This window comes from Otolemur garnettii, unplaced genomic scaffold (genome assembly GCF_000181295.1).
Source record: "Otolemur garnettii isolate 467f Iridium unplaced genomic scaffold, OtoGar3 scaffold00027, whole genome shotgun sequence".
NCBI classification, from domain to species: domain Eukaryota; kingdom Metazoa; phylum Chordata; class Mammalia; order Primates; family Galagidae; genus Otolemur; species Otolemur garnettii.
Window position 1 is genome coordinate 2,006,079 of NW_003852422.1, and position 8,251 is coordinate 2,014,329.

Below are 8,251 nucleotides of genomic sequence, written 5' to 3' on the forward strand. Positions count from 1 at the left end.
ACGCTAGAAACACACACTAAAAGTGGTTTCCACAAAGTCTTTATTTTATATAAACAGCAGTTCAGAAGCATAGTATAGTTTTTGTAGTAGTAAAATCAGCCTCCTGGGGTGTTATTTCCTTAATAAGTCTTCCGTTATGCATTATTTTCAGGTTTAAAATGGCATAGGCTCCTAAAATGTCTTTTCTCTTCTCTGAATTTAAATGTCCTATTTTCACCTTTTAAGTATTTAACAAAAGTTACACATTGGGACATGTGAAGGCACGGCCCAGGGTCTGTTACATCCAAACACTTGGCTCTGCAGAAGCCTGGCATTGGTGATGGTCCCGGGGAGCGTGTGTGCTCTGAGGGCCGTCATTCCTACATGGCACCCCCCGTACTTATTTATCTCACACGTGAGAGCGTGCTGCTTCACTGGGAAGTAGCTGCTCTGATGACAGCCCTTCTCCTGCTTCCAGGAGGGCTCACCTTTGTCTCTATTACATTTTTCACTGTGTAGACCTGTGACAAAAAGAAAATGCCCCTCCTACGTGGCTTTATCATGAACTGTATACTCCTGCTGCTATGGGGGAAATTGGAGAGCATGGCAATAGCTCACTTTAAGATTCTGATTTTCAGTGCTCCTGTGGCTCAAAGGAGTAGGGCGTTGGCCCCATATGCTGGAGGTGGCAGGTTCAAACCCAGCCCCAGTCAAAAATAAGATTCTGATTTTCCACCAATACCATTGATAAAATTTTATTTACTAAAGGGATGCTTTATTGTCCACAATTCAGCACCTAGAAGACACCTTAAGGTACTGTCTTACTGTCCATGATTATTATATAGCTTGGCAATAGATTTCAGTATCCTTGGAATCTAAGAAGAGTATTCAGACATTATCTGTGTGTTCAATCAGGTTTGTTTGTATCTAGTTACGTGCCAGAAGGCCTCTCCACAGGGGCTGTGAGCAGACAGTGGCCTTAGGAAGCACCGGAAGGGAAAGTAAAAGGTAACTTCTAAAATAAAGATGTGTATTTTAAAACAAAAATCTCCAAAAGATAAGGCAGAGTTAGGAGTGTGATCTCTGCAGCCATCTCTAACTAAAATTCATCAAGTGACGTAATTCTTCAGATTAACACACGCATTCCTTACATCACAAGTATGATCCGGTTTTCTTTCTTCAAAGTATTGTTCTTTGCCTTGATTTAAATTAACACTGTGTACATGTAGCCATGAGGGGTGAAGACTGATCTCTCATCTATAAATATACGGAGCTCAGCCATGTGGATGTTTCCTTAAATGGGAAGCATTTTTAGTTACATAAAGTGTCAACTCATTGCTTTAGGAAAGCTCTAGGGTTAGAATTGCTTTGTTTTTTAATTTAATAGACTTTATTTTTTAGAGCAGCTTTGGGCATATAGAGAAACAACCAGTAAAAGCACAGTTTCTCTTTGCACAAGGATGAATCGGCAGATTTCCCGTCCTTGGCAGCCCCTGGTGTTGGTGTGAACGCCCTCTCTTCTCATGTGGACAAACCCGCAGATTCCCCGTCCTTGGCAGTACCTGGTGTTGGTGTGAACACTCTCTCTTCTCACATGGACGAACAGGCAGATTCCCCTGTCCTTGGCAGCCCCTGGTGTTGGTGTGAACACTCTCTCTTCTCATGTGGATGAATGCACAGATTCCCATGTCCTTGGCAGCCCCTGGTGTTGGTGTGAACACTCTCTCTTCTCAGCTCACTGCTTCCTTCCATTTTATTTCCCACCAAAATTCCCCTCAAAATGAAACATTTCAGAACACTGTAGGTAACACAGAATCCACCTGGTGCAGACTGCTCAGTAAACTGTGGCTCCAACCAGACTTTAAAAAAAAAACCAAAAGCCAGCAACTTTATGGCCAATTAAATGGCTGTACAATGAGATCATCACATCACAAAGTCCTTTAAGGCCTTGGAAAATTGCTGGTTAGTTATGATAAAGTGAGTTCATTATTAATTTTTTGTTTGAAGCCACACTTGGTACAGTCTTACTAAGCTCTTGATCCACAACTTCGTGCAGACTCACTCTTTACCACAGGTCGACCACTTGGTGTGGTCACCATCAGCTGAGCATTTCTGGTTCTCTATGTGTTTGATACTCGCTTTTAATAGTTTTTACTGCAAACAGTATTCTAATTGAAAAAAGTGTGAACAGAATATTAATTAGAATCAAAAATTGTCCTGATACAATTAATTTCCTTCACACACACTGTTCAAGTTGAGACTGATGTCTTGACATTTTGCCTATGAGTCTCAGAAATAATCTGGGCAACAAGGAGGGATAAAGATTTGCCATGTTCTTTATTCCTGCATCCTATCTAGGAAATGCTGATGCCTATGTGAACGGATAGGTTAGAATGACTTACTGATTTAGTTATCAATATATATGATTGCTAGTGAAAGGAAGTTAGAAAATCCCACATCTGCTAAGTGCACAGTGGTCCTAACACAGATTGCTACTGACCTGAACTGCAGTACAGATTCAGTGAGATCACAGGGTCTAATGTGGATGTGTAACCATGTACAAACTCAGTTCAGGTTTTGTCATGTAACACATTTCATTTTCTTCTTTAGTCTTACCAAAAATTCCTAGTGAATAAAATTTAATCCTAACAAAAAATATTTGACATTTTTGAAACAGATGTAAGTACAGTGCAGAGTTACTATGTCTGAAAATTCTTACTCTCCTCCCCCTCCAAGTCCTTTCCTTCAATTCTCTTTTATTTCTGACCCTACCTCAGTGGGATACCTGCCCTGGTAAGCTAAGTCTCTCTCCTTGCTGTGGGCTGGTGAAATAGAGCATGCAACAGGTGAGGGGCAGGGCCCGTGAAGTGGGTGAGAGGCAGGGCCTGTCCAGCAGGTGAGGGGCAGGGCCCGTGAAGTGGGTGAGAGGCAGGGCCTGTGCACAGGGGAGAGGCAAGGCCTGTCCGGCAGGTGAGGGCAGGGCCTGTCCAGCAGGGCTCTGGGATGCAGCTGCATTTTCTATTTTCACCAGGTCAGCTCTTGCATGCTTTTGCATGGTGGGCTTGATGTTTTGCAAAACTACTACATGAACCTCTTCAAGAGGTAAGTGTAAAAGAAGGTGCCCAGAAGAATTAAGTATCCAAGTTGTAAGTGGGTAAGTGGAAGTATAGTTGACAAAAAAAAAAAAGAAAAAACAACCCATTTAAGTACATGTGAAAATAATTGTCCCTCCTAAGAGCCACATTTTGTCACAGTCCTAATCCATGCTGGGAACTGGTGGGGTTTCTATTTAAAAAAGACCTGGGCACCAGGACTCAGTCTGGGCGAGGGCCAGGTGGAGTGGTTCTAACTGAAGCCCCACTTGAGAAACGCTGAGTCTGGTGGCTGCGTGGAAACAGTAGAACCTTCTGGGGCACCAGCAATGCAAATGTGTGGCCAGATGTCCAGATTACAGAGCCGGTTGGTGCTGAGAGCAGCCAGGTGCATCAGTGGCCTGAGAGGAGCAACAGGGGCGTAGCAGCTCAGGTGCATTTCCAGAGTGTGTGACGTGGGAGCCTGGAGGCACAGATGCGTCTCCAGCGCGAGTGACGCGGACACGTGGCGGCGCAGGTGCATCTCCAGCGCGAGTGACGCGGGCGCGTGGTGGCACAGGTACGTCTCCAGCGCGAGTGACGCGGGCGCGTGGTGGCACAGGTGTGTCTCCTCTTAGAAGGAGACAACGAGAGGCAAAGTGTTTGCCAAGGGACAGCGCAGCTCACAGCTGCCAACCCAGCTCGGCCCCATGACAGGGTTGGGGGATCGGGGGTGCTCAGCCTCTGTGCTTGAAAAGAAAGCTGAAGCCAATCCTTGAAAACTGATTCTCTGCCGCGAGAGCCTTGGAGCTGCTCTGCGGAGAGGTGGTCCCTGCACCGCTGTGCTGTGACAAGGCTGGGCGAGGCCTTCCTGCCCTGTCCCCACCTTGTGAACTTCACAGTGCTCTGCATCACGACTCCTTTCCACATGTTTTTAGTAAAAATGGACAATATTCTTTTTAAAAGTGAAATACAGGATATCTCAAAGGTCACCATATACAGAGAAAATGGGAAATTATAGCTATGTGTATTTTTAGTTACAAAATATCCATCACAAAACTTTACAAAGAGGTGGCCAACCTATAGGGCATATTTTGTAAATGTTCTGTAAAGTTTTTTAATGAATATTTTGTAAATAAAGGTTCATTTTGCTACAATTTCTCCTTTTCCCTATATGTGACACCTTTAGGATGTCCTGTAGAAATGAGAAACTTATTTTTTCATTTACACTGTTTAGAGATTGCTGTTCTATTTTGTTAGCAAAATGGAAAATGATCGAAAAATTCCAAATGTCTGGTAAATATATTTGTTTTTAAAAGGGAGCTACTGAAAAATATTTTGTTTATTCACTCAATAGAAAAATATTTAAGGCATCATAGTATACACATGTTACTGATAAGATTTTTAAAGTCACAAAACACACATGTATTCCGGTACTGAAACCACTGTCATCAAATTCTTGGTGTCTTTGTGGAGTGCCTTCTATGCCCTCAGCACTACACGGAGTCATAAACGTGATGACTTGAAATCCCCAAGATATGAAAACATTAGGAGGCTACATTTTTGTTAATAAATTTTAGACTGATTTCCAAGCATCAGCTCTTATAGGTATAAATTATCTCTTCAAATGCACATCTGACGCCTCAAACGTCTCTTACTCATGAAGCCATCATGCTATGAAGGTGTTGTTTAAAAGCTAAGAATTGCAGGAGGTCCAGAAGATCAGCTGAGTTTTTGTTTAAGAGCCAGTGGTGTAAATTGTTCATTGAAATCTTAGTATCTGGAATCAGGAAATCCAACTTTTATAAGAGTGTCTTGTTCACAGTGAAAAGTATACAGCACGCTCCCTGGGGACAGGGCTCAGCTACAACTGGAGCGTCACCTCAGAATCGCCCACAATGTAACCTGATCACTGTACACTCATGATAATCTGAAATTTAAAAAGGGAAACATGTAATTCTGGCCTTATGATAATTAGAGTCAACAGACACACATGCACATATATATAGACATTTTCTCACACTGATCGATAAGATCCTTGAAAAACTAAAATAATAAATGTCAGACTGTTGACTTTATTCTCATATTAATTTTTTCCTCAATACCAAATAGTTTCCATGCAATGAAGTGGCAGCTGCAATTTACACTCCGTTACTTACAAACATTTCAATTAGCCTGGGCATCTGTAGACTTGCTGGCCCCTGATACCTTGTTTGCCCAGGTATTTTTTTTGGCTTTGGTATGGGAACAACAGCAAACTTGTAGCTCAAGAATTATCTTTAGAGAGACTCTTAGAGCCATGGAGGGGGCATCCAGAGGAAACTGAGTGGCTGGGGTCCCACCTCCCCACCCTGCCAGGCACACTAACCCCCAACCTGTAGATTATGGAGTGTCAGCCATTCTGTTAATTCCTAGGTCTTTCAAGTACAGAATAATTAAGTGAAACACCATTTGTGTGTTTGTAACTCTTTGCTGTGTATTACTGTTAGTAGTCAAGCATTTCAATAAATGTGCACACACAGGGCTGAGCTTTATAGAAAAGGGGGAAGCAGCCTCTAAATGTAGTGCTGATTTAAGGTGATCTTGGATCAAACTCACTCTCTCACCTTATTTTATTGAAAATAAAAATTCCATGAAAATAGATTTAATGGGACCTCTGTTCTGCAGAAAATGACATGCTGCTTGAAGAAATCACACAATGACTTTATCACATTTTTCAGAGGAAAATAAGAGAAAATGAGAACTCAGCAAGTATCTGAGGCAACTGGCAAAGATGTCAGAGCCAAGGGTAAGTGACATCTAGACCCCGAAACCAAACGGAATCTTAACAGCTAATACAAAACTGAAAAAGAAAATGAACCACAGGCTTAACATTATACCTGCTGGTGATGCTGGAACCTCAGCTTATGAAAATACTGATCAATATTTACAATGAAAATTGCTTTTGTTTTTAAAACGAATAAGCTAAAGTGCTTTTCTTTAGAGTGCTTTGGTTGTACTTTCAAAATAGTCAACAATTAAAAATCACTGTGTATGACACGTTACTGACCTTTATGTTACTAAAACAATTTCAAATTACACAGTATCACTTTTAGATTAGCGTGTTAATTATACCTTTTCATCTTTAACATTATCATGGGTTTCTGTAGCAATGGGTTACCTATTAGACAATTTAAAGTGAGCATATTTCTTTTGGGAGGAATAGTGAGGCTTAATATGTTGGAGTTTTACACCTTTATGTAGTGCTGGCACTTACTCAGAAGATACAGACGGCTCCTGTTTCCAGATGGGTGATTATCGGCTCAGGACGTGTCTGACTGGGATTCTTTTATATCCAGCATTGAACACAGCGCTCTTAGCACAATCTCCTCGGCCCATCTAGCATGCTAAGGACAGGAGAGGCCAGGACTTCCACTGGCCCAGGGAAGTTGTGGTCATAGACTTCGGGACAGCAAGGCAGGAGCGCGGGTGCCAAGAGCCTCAGGTGCCTCTGAGCCCAGGCGCTCACCTTCCCTCAGGGAGCAGTCAGTTGAGGTCGCCACTGTGAGCATCATGGGCCTGGAGAGAGGTCTGTATAGCCTTCTGGGTAGTGTGTGTTATAACTGAAAAAACTCATCATGGACTGATGTCACTATATGCTCTAAACTACCCTATTACTTTCCAAGCCAGCTAATTTGGAGAAATCTATATTAAAGTCAAAATCTCTAACTCGCCAATCTTGCAGACTTGTGCAGGTGCACACACTGTCTTCTCTGAAGCTCTGGGTACCTTTCTGCAGCCTCCCGCTGAGCCACAGGCCCAGAGGACAGGGCCAGTCTCTACCACCTGCTGATTAGTTGGGAGTTAGAAACCACGGTGGCAGGATGTTACGAGAGCATGTCCTCACAGAGGCACGTTGGAGTCTGGAAGGCTGGATTGAAGCCTGGAGAGCCTGGGATGCTGAGAGCCCCACAGCCCAGAAGGGCAGTGTGGACTGCAGGACTGCACCGCCTGACTGGCTGCCATCTCTGTGTCTGTCATGGCCCAGAGAGCTGTGGGAGCAAGCCTGGGGATGCCCACACCCCTCCCCTAGCCTCCTCAGAGCCAGGTGGGGTTCAGGCCCCAGAACTTGGGTGGACTTGCCAGGCTCCTGCAGGGCAGAGGCTCTAGAGGGGACGCCAGCTCCTGGGCATGGCCTGGCTTTGTGGCCTTCTCTCCTGTGAGTGGGCAGAGGAGTGGGAAGGCCCATAGAGCAGCCTCACAGAGACCAGGAAAGTGGCTCCTGCACTGGTGCCTACAGGACTAGAGCTGTGCTTTAGAAAATCCGGAGGTTACAGAGGTTACAGTGTGTTCATACAAAGCGATCCTTCCTTGAGACGTACTGTCCACATTAGACACAAAATGATGTGCTTTTGATATCACTGCAATGTATATTAGTAAATTAGAATTTAAATTACTTTTTATTAAAGTATTGGGCATGAATTTATTATTTCTGTGAGCAATGCTATTTGTGCAAATGGCAGAAAATCAAACTTCAGAGATTTAAGCTTTTGGATTGTATTTATTCGTTCATTTACCCTTCGCAAGACTGGAAGTCCGGAATGAGAAAGATGTGGGCATCATTTCTGCTCCTCAGCCGTGTCATTACCTGTTCCTGCAGCTCTCCTACAGAAATATCAGCTAATGAAATTAATCTGCGAAAAAGCAGTAAAGATTTAAATGTGTAATTGTGCACTGTGGAAATAGGATTGCAGAACAGAGACAGACACAGTGACTGTGGTGGTGGTGATGAGTGAACACGGGCAGAATTAAATGCTCAGCAGGACACATGCGTGAGCCCCTTCGCCTCATCGCTGCCGTCTGAGTTCTCTCCTTCATTATCATCACCATTATTCAGATGAATAACTGAGACATCAGCTATTAGGAAACTCCCCTGAAGCCACACAACCAGTAAGTGAACTTGGCTGACTCTGGACCTGGGCTTCTACAAAGACCCTGATGGGGAACTGCCCACAGTGCATCTGGGCAGCAGGGTCTTGGCAGGGCTGGTCCTGAGGTTGGTGCCCACACGTGTGGAGAGAAATGACACTCTCCTCATCCCCGTGAGTTAGGGTCCTGTCTGTCAAGGCCCTCATTATGCTGGTTCCAATTTACCTGAATACTCTGGGATCAGAGCCACACTGGTTCCACAAGGATGATCTCCTATGGACTCCGGGAGTTAA